At 43.2% G+C, this 9,334-nt stretch overlaps 1 long non-coding RNA gene across 1 annotated transcript; it reads left to right on the forward strand.

Annotated features, from left to right (window-relative positions):
• The first annotated feature begins 504 nt into the window (after positions 1 to 504).
• LOC122464045 lies at positions 505 to 8,735 on the forward strand. The gene is made up of 3 exons (XR_006287889.1): positions 505 to 673; positions 789 to 1,356; positions 8,104 to 8,735. It is a non-coding gene; the product is annotated as an uncharacterized LOC122464045 (long non-coding RNA).
• The last annotated feature ends 599 nt before the right edge of the window (positions 8,736 to 9,334 follow it).

Genomic DNA, 9,334 nt, shown 5'->3' on the forward strand with positions numbered 1-9,334 from the left:
ATCCTCTCACCTTTTTACTTTGCCAGGCTAGCTTATATTTTTTCCAAAGATAAAATAATTAAGTACTCCTCTATTTCTGTGTCTATTTACATTGTAAATGTGTAAATTCTGAATGGTCTATAAATACCTTCACTGCCCAAGATTTGGTTCCTTTCCAAGACTAAACAGAGGGAGTCCAGGCCCCTGAAACTTTAGCATATGGGGAAGCATTACAGCTGCTTCCATTTACAGCTTTAATAGCTTGCCCTATTACACAAATGGCACCACAACCTTGTGTGACTGCCTGAGTCCAAACCTTTTATATTCTATAAGAAGGAAGAGTACTAAGAACTTCACTCAAACCACTTATTCCAAATGCACACTTTTTCTAAACTTGGTGGAAAAGTCCCTCTACACTTCATTAACCAACCTAAAGTTTTTGGTGTTTTTTTTTTTAATTATTCCTATAGCTTTAAAATTTCAATGTCCCTCTCCACTAACTGTATTAATGTTGCAATAAGTAAATACAATAATCAGCCTGCCCATACATTTTCTATCTTGTCAGTATAGCTTCTTTCTGAAAATACAACCTCCTCAACATATATTAACATTCAGTTCTTGACAGGGTAATAAGGGTCTGGTCAAATTAAAGAAGCGCCCATTTCATTTATCTACAATACAACTATTTTCACAGGTGGGGTAATTGTGATCACTTTGTCTTGTGTCTGAACTTAGCATTTCCACAGGGTACTCTATGTAGCCATGTACACGTACATTCAGCGTTTTGTTTTGTTTTGGTTTTTATCCAGACCTTCTTCCTGCAACAGAGAAACTTCTCCACACACATCACCAACTTCAGTGGAATTCTTGACCTCCATGGAAGAAAACAAGACAATGGCCCACGCTCAAGCGCTTTGCATTTAACACACCCACACGCCCCATCAGTAAGTAAACAAGCGGTTCCTACCAGATCTGCTCCTGATGATATCACCGAACTCGTCCGCCGCAGACTCTTCGCTGGGGTTCTCGGGACGTCCTGCTTCAGCCATAGCAAACAAACCCTCAGCCACACACAGAGCCTCTCTCAGATCTGACTCCGCACCCGGAGGCGCCTTTTAAGCCAGAAGAAACACAAAGTTTAAAAGGAGGGGTGGGGTTTTTTGTGGTTCTGGAAGAGGGGCAGGGAGTCAGCCTGGCTCCCCCAGCCACAGCGAGGAGCAAAGGAAAGGGGAACAGACAGACAATAAACCAAGGCAAAGATCACACTGGAGGAGAGCTGTCAAACTCTGCTCCCCGGACAGCAGAGAACAGGTGCCGAGCCATGCGCGTCTGCCTTAAAATAGAGCCAGCGGCTCCAGCAAGGTGAAAGAGGAGGAGGTATGATACTCGATAAATCAGCAGCCAACTTGGGAGACTCCAGAGACTCCCTTTCCGCCCCGCGCGCGATCAATGCAAACAGCAGCAATTAGAGAGCAAATTGCTAAAAGAAGCAAACAGGAGCATGAATGATTTAGCAGCCCCCACTTAAAAGCGTTCAGTTTAATGCAGAGAGGGATTAAAAAAGCACGCACCCTTCTCCCGCCCCCGGTAACCCGTTTAGCTCCATCAGAACAAACTCCTCATGCAAACAGCCTGGCTCTATACCTGAGGCTATGATCAGTGAAGGCAGGGGAAACTATTATACTGCCTTAATCTATGCAAGGTAGATACATCTCTCTTCTCCAGCTCACCCTTCACAGGCAAACTTGGCTAGTGGTCCCAGGATGTATCAGGGTTTTTATTCTTATTTGTTTGGGGGCAAAAATGCAGCAGTGGGAGAGCGAGCAGCCTCCTTACAACCTTTAGTCCCGTGGTTAGGACACACCCCTGGAATGTGTGAAATCCAGATTCAAGTCTCCCCCTCCCCCTGATGTGCAGAAGGACTTCAAAGTTAGGTTGCTGGCCTCTCAGGTGACTGACCTAACCACTGGATGTCTGGATATTCTCTTGTGGGTGGGTCTCAATCTCTCCTGTGGGAGCTGTTCCACTGTGTATCAATAATTAAATATGCATTATTCCAGAGAGGGGCGGGGGAGAGAGATGCCATAGGCCAGTAATGTGGGCACGCACCCCTATTCCCAGACCACTTGGCATATGCTTGCTAAGGGCACAGTCCTGAGGGGTTTTAATACCTCTCAGGATGAGACCTTATACAACCAGGATTTTTTTTCATCACACCCCAGCTGGGCATGGCAAATATTTCATACCACAAAACCATCTGGAACAGGTTCTCCCTTGAAAGCCAGCTGAAAATGTCTTGTGTTGCCACAACATTATGTACAATGCAGGCACTGGCTCACCCTTTTCTTATAACCTCAGAGCTAAGGTCCATTTATGCATTTATTTGTTTCACTGTAAATGTATGTGCAGTTTTGTCATGAGTCTGGGGCTCTCAGCAACTTGGAAATATGTATCTGTAGATGGGAAAACTTAAGACAGCCCTCACTTAGAGTGATTAAATGGACTTCAAAGTCTGATTCCACTCTAAACACTGACTAAACTTGTCTCTAGGAGTTTCTTGTTTTGTCTCAATAAATGCCTGTCAAGTTTTGTTCCATTTCAAATTAGAAAGATTTTTTGTTTAACTCCCAACTCTGCAAATATAACCCAGTAAATAAAAGTCAAGCTATGTTTTCTCCTTTTAATCCATCATCACAAAGCATAAAGATCCTACATACGAAACTATACTCAGTTAGACCTGTGCATGTAATTAAAGGACAAAGTAGGGACAAAAGGGTTGCACACATTACCGATAGCACAGTTTGGGAGATAATCTGATTACAGAGCCCAACCAAGAGAGGAGAAAGGGAGCTCAAGGCACTGCAGCAAGATTTCCAAATCAAAGTATTTTAATTTTTGACCAAAATATTTTAAGTTTTCATCAATAAGTCAAAAATTTCAGCAGCAAATTTCAACATATTTTCTCAAATTTTCTACGGGAGAAAAAAAAATCTGACTAGATGTAGTAGACCTGAACGGCCCTCAGGCTAAAGTCAGAGCATCTTCTTCCCTTTCCATCCTGGATTCACAAGTCCTTCCCCTCAGTTACAAGGCTTCACCCCTTCATGCATGGCTACCAGGTTGTCCTTACCCAGTCCAGGCCTCTTCATACTGACAGCCACAACCTGCCTTTTATCATCAGCTTTCATCTTCCTAGAATGCCTTCCTATTCCTGCAGTTATGTAATCAGTGAAGAATGCCAGCACAGGGGATCTGTACACCTTTTAAGGGCCCAGCTCCACCACACCGACACCCTGCTTTTAGACACCACTGATTCACACACACACACATCCCGGTGCTGCTTAGTCCTGTAGGCACCTAGTGCCTATATTTTTGCTGTAAAAATTCCCTAGGTCCTTAAAAATGTTCTACTCTGGGCACATACACTGCTTCTTCACTTTAGATGTCTGTACGTCTATATCATGCCTATGCCTCAGAGGGATCCTCAAATCAGGTGAAGATATGCAAGGGCAACAGCTGTCTCAGCTGTGATGCCTGATAGGTATGCTCTGAGTTTGCCTAACCTAACACCATACAAAACAGCTCTGGGGGGAGGGGAAAGAGAAAGAGGACAACTGCCTTATAACCTTTAACCCACTGGTTTTGGCACCCACCTAGAATGTAGAAGGCACCCGTTCAATCCCCACATACCTTAGAAGGGGCAGGGATTTGAACTAGGGTCTCCCACTATGCAGATGGGTATCCTGACAACTGGACAATAGAATCATTCTCACTTTCTCCATGGCTCAATTTATATTTAATAAAAAGTAGAACAGCTTCAACAAGAGAGCCCCACATCAGGCCATCCCTAAGTCAAGTGAATAGGGCATTCACCTGAGAGCTAGGAAATTCCTGTTTAAATATCTTTGCCTCAGCAGGTGAGGGGGGAAATCAAACTGATGTCTCCCACATTCTGTCTGAGTACCCGAACCATTGGGCTAACGGTTATAAGGGAGGCTAGTGCAGCCTCTCTCACCACCAGCTGTTTTTTGTGGTGCAGGAGCATGAACTGTTCTTGCAAGAACAAATTAGGTGCCAGGAGAGGCATAATGCCACAAGACGGGAGGGGCATAGGTAGCAGAGAGGATATATGTTTCCATCTGAAATGTGTACAGATAAAGGGCCTGAATCTCCTCTTGCCTATGCCAGAGTAAATGGGAAGTAAATTACTCCACTGAGGTCAGTGGAGTTACAGCAGGAAAAAACTATGTACGTGAGAAGAGAAACAGGCCAAAGAGATGATGAAGTGAGTAGATATGGGAAGGAACTTCCAGACAACAGGTGCAGTTCTATATTCCAGAAGCACGATTGCATGGTGCTGTTCAGACATTCAGGAAAACCACATTAAAACAGTGAGCCAGATTTCACCTGGGTAAAATCAGATGGAGCTGAATTACATCAGGGTAGCTTCAGATTTTATGTTTTGATAGTAAGCTCTTATCAAGATGAAGTGGCTGTGAGTTTTTATACAGTGCAGTATTCTCATAAGTGTTGCTGAACTTTATTTGTGGTCATCAGTTTGAATTTTTAAGTGGTGAGTAGACTAGGAATACAGTAGCGCCAGCCACTAAAGCTATAAATAAATAAAATCATGAGTCAGGCTCCCACGAATCATGAGATCGTCCCCCCATGTGATGAGATTTTTTCCAAAGAAGATTGTGTTTTTTGGTCTGTCTTCTTATTTTGAACCCCCGCCTACCTCCAGTGTGCAGCAATTACATTAGGAGACATTTTTGAGTTGGCAACATTGTGATTTTGGCTTCTGGCACAGGAGCGCTTGCTGGAAGACCCAGCTGAGTTCAAATTACAAAGATTTATATAAAGTGGTGCCTGATGGTGCAGAGAGCCTAAAGCTCATCCTCAAATCCCAAAACTCCTACTAATTCATACTGTGCCCCCCACCCTCAAGTCCCACATCTGTTTTTCCCCCAGCTAAAATGTATGTATGTGTATAAGAGTTCGCAGGATGGGGGCTTTAGAATCTCAAAAAAAGAATTCAGAGAGAGAACTCCACAAGACCTTCTGCTATCCATTACATTACTCTCTTTGCTCGTCTTTTTCTTCTCCAATGGGGAATGCTGGTTTGCGAGGCAGCAAATACTGCTCTCCAGGGAAGTCAATCACAAACCTTTCCTAAATCTTTAAGCCTCCAAACTCCGAATCAAGGAGAGACCCCGAACTAATCTAAGAAACTAATGCATTTTGTTATATCCCTGCTGTAGAGGCATAAATTCCACTGATGCTAATAACAGCTATATGCTGAGATAATAACAGAGTCCTGTTGCTTTATGGTGAGCTCCTTGCTTGGAAAAACACCCATTGACTTCACTAGGAGATTATTTCTTAAAAATGAGTAATCAGGCCCCAAAAATCTTCACTGTGTCACAGTTGGCAAAGCCAAATGATTAGGTTGAAACATCTGTACTGACTCAATATAGTTCATGTTAACATGGAATATTTTTTTTTGATACATCTGGAGTTCTCATTGATTTGTTCAATGGCAAACAAATGTGCCCAGTGGGAATATGGCTGAGTGGGATTACACCACCCTACTAACCTTCTTTTTGATGTTCTCTAGTGCTGTAGAATTGGCATTGAACATACACAGAATTTAAACAGTGTTTTTCAAGAATTGAACCAAGTGCTAAAGACCCTTTTAAAGACACAGTAAGGCTAAGATTTTTAAAACTCAGGAAGGTGCTGTGTGCTGAAGAGCTTTAAAAAACAGGCCAATTTTTGGGCGCCTAAATAAGGATTGAGTAACCCCACTGTTAGGCAATCATTCTGTAAAATCTTGCCGTTAGGCTTTTTGACACTCAGACTATGTGTGCATTTGTATATATATATATCTATTTTGAACATAGCCAAAAATAGAGAAAGCATGCTCTGCATGGATGGTATTACATGGCAGAAGAGAATTTTCTCCATGCCATTTTGGATTCCTAAAAGCCAGTTTTACCAATCTTCTAAGCAAATAAAGTCTTTTATAGATCATTCTGGATCCCATACAGTCTACTTCAAAATCACACCAGTAAATGTTTTAAAGAATGCATATTCTAATATAGTTTTGGTCAAATATTATTTGGGAGTATATTTACTTGTATTTCAACAGTGTATATTATTTGAATATCAATATACCGTAATTTTGGTCATTCTGACTCTCAAAAAGCCATTGGGCTTAGAAAATGTGTTTTCAGATGAGTAACATCTTTTTAAAATGGTATTTCTAAGTTACAGAATGCCCATTTCAGAAAATTATTGGCTCAATAATAGCTTCTAAAATTTGTTTGTAATCTGACTTTAGCTGTTCTGGGATATCACTTGTCAATCCTTCAAGACACATCTATATTTGAATTACACTTGAACACATTAATGTGGTTTTAAATTTCAGTGTAGACAGTATGTAACTATTTTATACTAGTCATATTTAGGCTGCCAGCTAAGGCCTGGTCTGCAGTACAAAGTTAGTTCAACACAAGGCAATTTGCATCACCCTAACTGCACGTGTCTACACTTAAATTTGTCTCCCACCGATGTAAGCACCCTAATACACCACATAGTAACACCACCTCCCAGAGCAGCATAGAGTCATGGTTGATGTACTTAGGTAAATACAGTGTGAGTGTGTACATTGATTTACTTATGTCAACCCTAACCGTAATCCAGCAGCTGTCGCACAATGCCTGACACTGATTGCGTTAGTCACCATTGTGAACTACACTGCCCAGGGGTCACAGAGACTGGAAGTACACCCTCCCTTTTCAAGCCCTGTGAATTTTTTAAGTTTCTTTTCCTGATTGCCTGGTTTGGTGAGCACACCTAGCAGCTCTCCATTGTTGTGTGCAACTGCCCAGCTGACCATGCCAGGTACACACTGCAGACACATTCCAGCCTGGCGTAAGATAGAAGATATTGGATCTTCTAGACCTGTGGGGAGAAGAGACTCTGCAGGCACAGCTATGGACCAGCCATAGACATGTCAACATGTACAGACAGTTTGCTCATGGGATGCAGGAGAAGTGGTATGTCAGGGATCAGCAGGAGTGCGATGTGAAAGCCAAGGAGCTGTGGCAGGTGTACTAGAAGGCCAGGGAGGCCAACAAGCAATCTGGGGCTGAACCATAAACCTGCTGCTTTCACAAAGAGCTGCATGCCAGCCTCACTGGAGACCCCACTGCTGCCCCACACAGCATCTGGGATACCTCCAAGGAGCCCAAGTCACAAGCCTTTGCTGTGAACAGCCAGGAGGTGGTGGTGGTGGATGAGGAAGAGGAGGAAGATGGGGGACATGCAACCAGGATTCCCACTAGGCCGTGAGTTTGGACAGTCCCACCAGTCAAGCATGGGTGAGCCCAATGCTCAGGGAAGGAACTTTGGGTAAGTGTGTAGATAAAGTTTCAATGACAGGGATGGCATCCCCAAAGTAGCAGGGCACGTCATTTGACTTTTCATTAATTTACTTGTGCTAGAAGAGGTAGTGATACAACCAAGAGAGGTAGAGTTGCTATCTGCTTTTCATTCCCGTCTATAGACTTAGGTGTGGGGGGGGGCATGCAGAGAAGTTTGTTTATGTACACAGGGATGTCTCTTGAATCCTCCTGAGAGATCTCAATGAAATTTTCATGGAGGTTCTCTGAAATCCTATAAAGGTTTCTAGAGAGGGCTGCTTTATTTCTTCCTCTGCCATAGCACACTTTCCCATGCTACTTAGCAATAACTTCAGCAGGCACAGTTGCAGTACAGAGACTAACAGTGTATGGGCCCAGGCAGCCTCGGGCTACCAGCAGCAGCTGTGCTCTCTGTGCCTTTGTGACCTTCAGGCGTGAGTTATCACCGAAGATCACCAACACCTGTGGAAAATGGCACCATTGCCCTATACTGTTAGAATCATGCAACCCCAATCCCCAGCAGGCCACACTAACCATAGCTGGAGTTGTAACTGGAGCCATTCATAAGCCATCTCTAGCGGAAGTGACAACATAGTGCTTAAAACTCTAGGGGAGCAAGGGGAAACTTCAGCAGCTTATGTTTTACTTTCTGTTGTGAATATGCTCACAATGGTACCTCTGTGTATTTTATCTTCAGCTGCTGCCATTGCCACATTCAGGTTCTCCCCCTCCACACCCATGGAGCGCGTGAGTCAGATAAGGAGGAGAAAGAAGACGACTTGGGATGATGTGTTCCAGGAGATGCTGCAAGTCTGTGCTGTGTCAACAAAGAAACCAGGCCCTGGAGGGTGACCCTTGAAGACAGCCGGGGGAAGGAAAGAGTGGAGAGGAGAAAGGCCCAGGAGTCCCAGCCGGAAAAGAAACAGGAGATTCACTAAGACAATGGGGTTTCTCAGGCCATGAGCAGATACTACAAACTGTGGTGGACCTACAGCTTCAACAATCCTGAGTTTGCCTCCTTTTGCAGCCGATTGAGAACTCACTATTTGGGTATTCCTATACACCTCAACAGTGCATGTAGCATTAGGTGTCACTGCACTACCACTATCACTCCACCCCAAGGGACATCAAAGAAAATCACAGTTTCACATATATCCGCCATGGCTTTTGTATGTCAGTGTATGTGTAGCTGAAATGAAGATGAATGTTCTTTTCCCTTAATAAATTAAGAGAACAGAATTTATGAAGTCTTATTAAGTATTTAATGTGTTTGTTGTAAAAGTACATAGGTTTTTTTATTTTGCACTGATTTTGTTACGAATAAAATTCTATTATTTGGAACTTAATTCATCTTTATTTGTTCACAACATATGCTCGGAGCTCTCAGCAGAACCAATTACCTGTTCAGAACCAATTACCTGAAATTACAGTTTCACATAACTCATAAGATGGTTCCCAAACAAAATTAACAGGTCTATTGATAATGTTATAATCCTACATGTACAGCCATCACCAAACGATTCCTACCAGGCCACAAAAGAGCAGGGCCAGGTAGAACACACTACAACACTACACATTACTGTAGCTCACTGTTAAAATGGTCTTTCAAAGCCTTTCTGGGACGTAGAGCTCTGCCTTGAGTTCTAATAGTCCTGGTATCTGTCTGTTGAAATTCAGTAGAGATATGCTCCACCTCTGCCCTCCACCCCAGTAGAAACTTTCCCCCCCTTTTCTTTACATAGATTATGAAGGACACAGCAGGCAGCTATAACCATTTGGGATATTTTTCTCACTGAGGTCCAATCTTGTGAGTAAACAACACCAGCATCCCTTCAAATGATGAAACCCACATTCAACTCTCACTCTGCACCTGCTGAGCCAGCAGTTGAATTGTTCCTGGGTTCTGTTGAGGTGGCAGGTGTATGGCT

The sequence above is a fragment of the Chelonia mydas genome, chromosome 1 (assembly GCF_015237465.2).
Source record: "Chelonia mydas isolate rCheMyd1 chromosome 1, rCheMyd1.pri.v2, whole genome shotgun sequence".
NCBI lineage: Eukaryota > Metazoa > Chordata > Testudines > Cheloniidae > Chelonia > Chelonia mydas.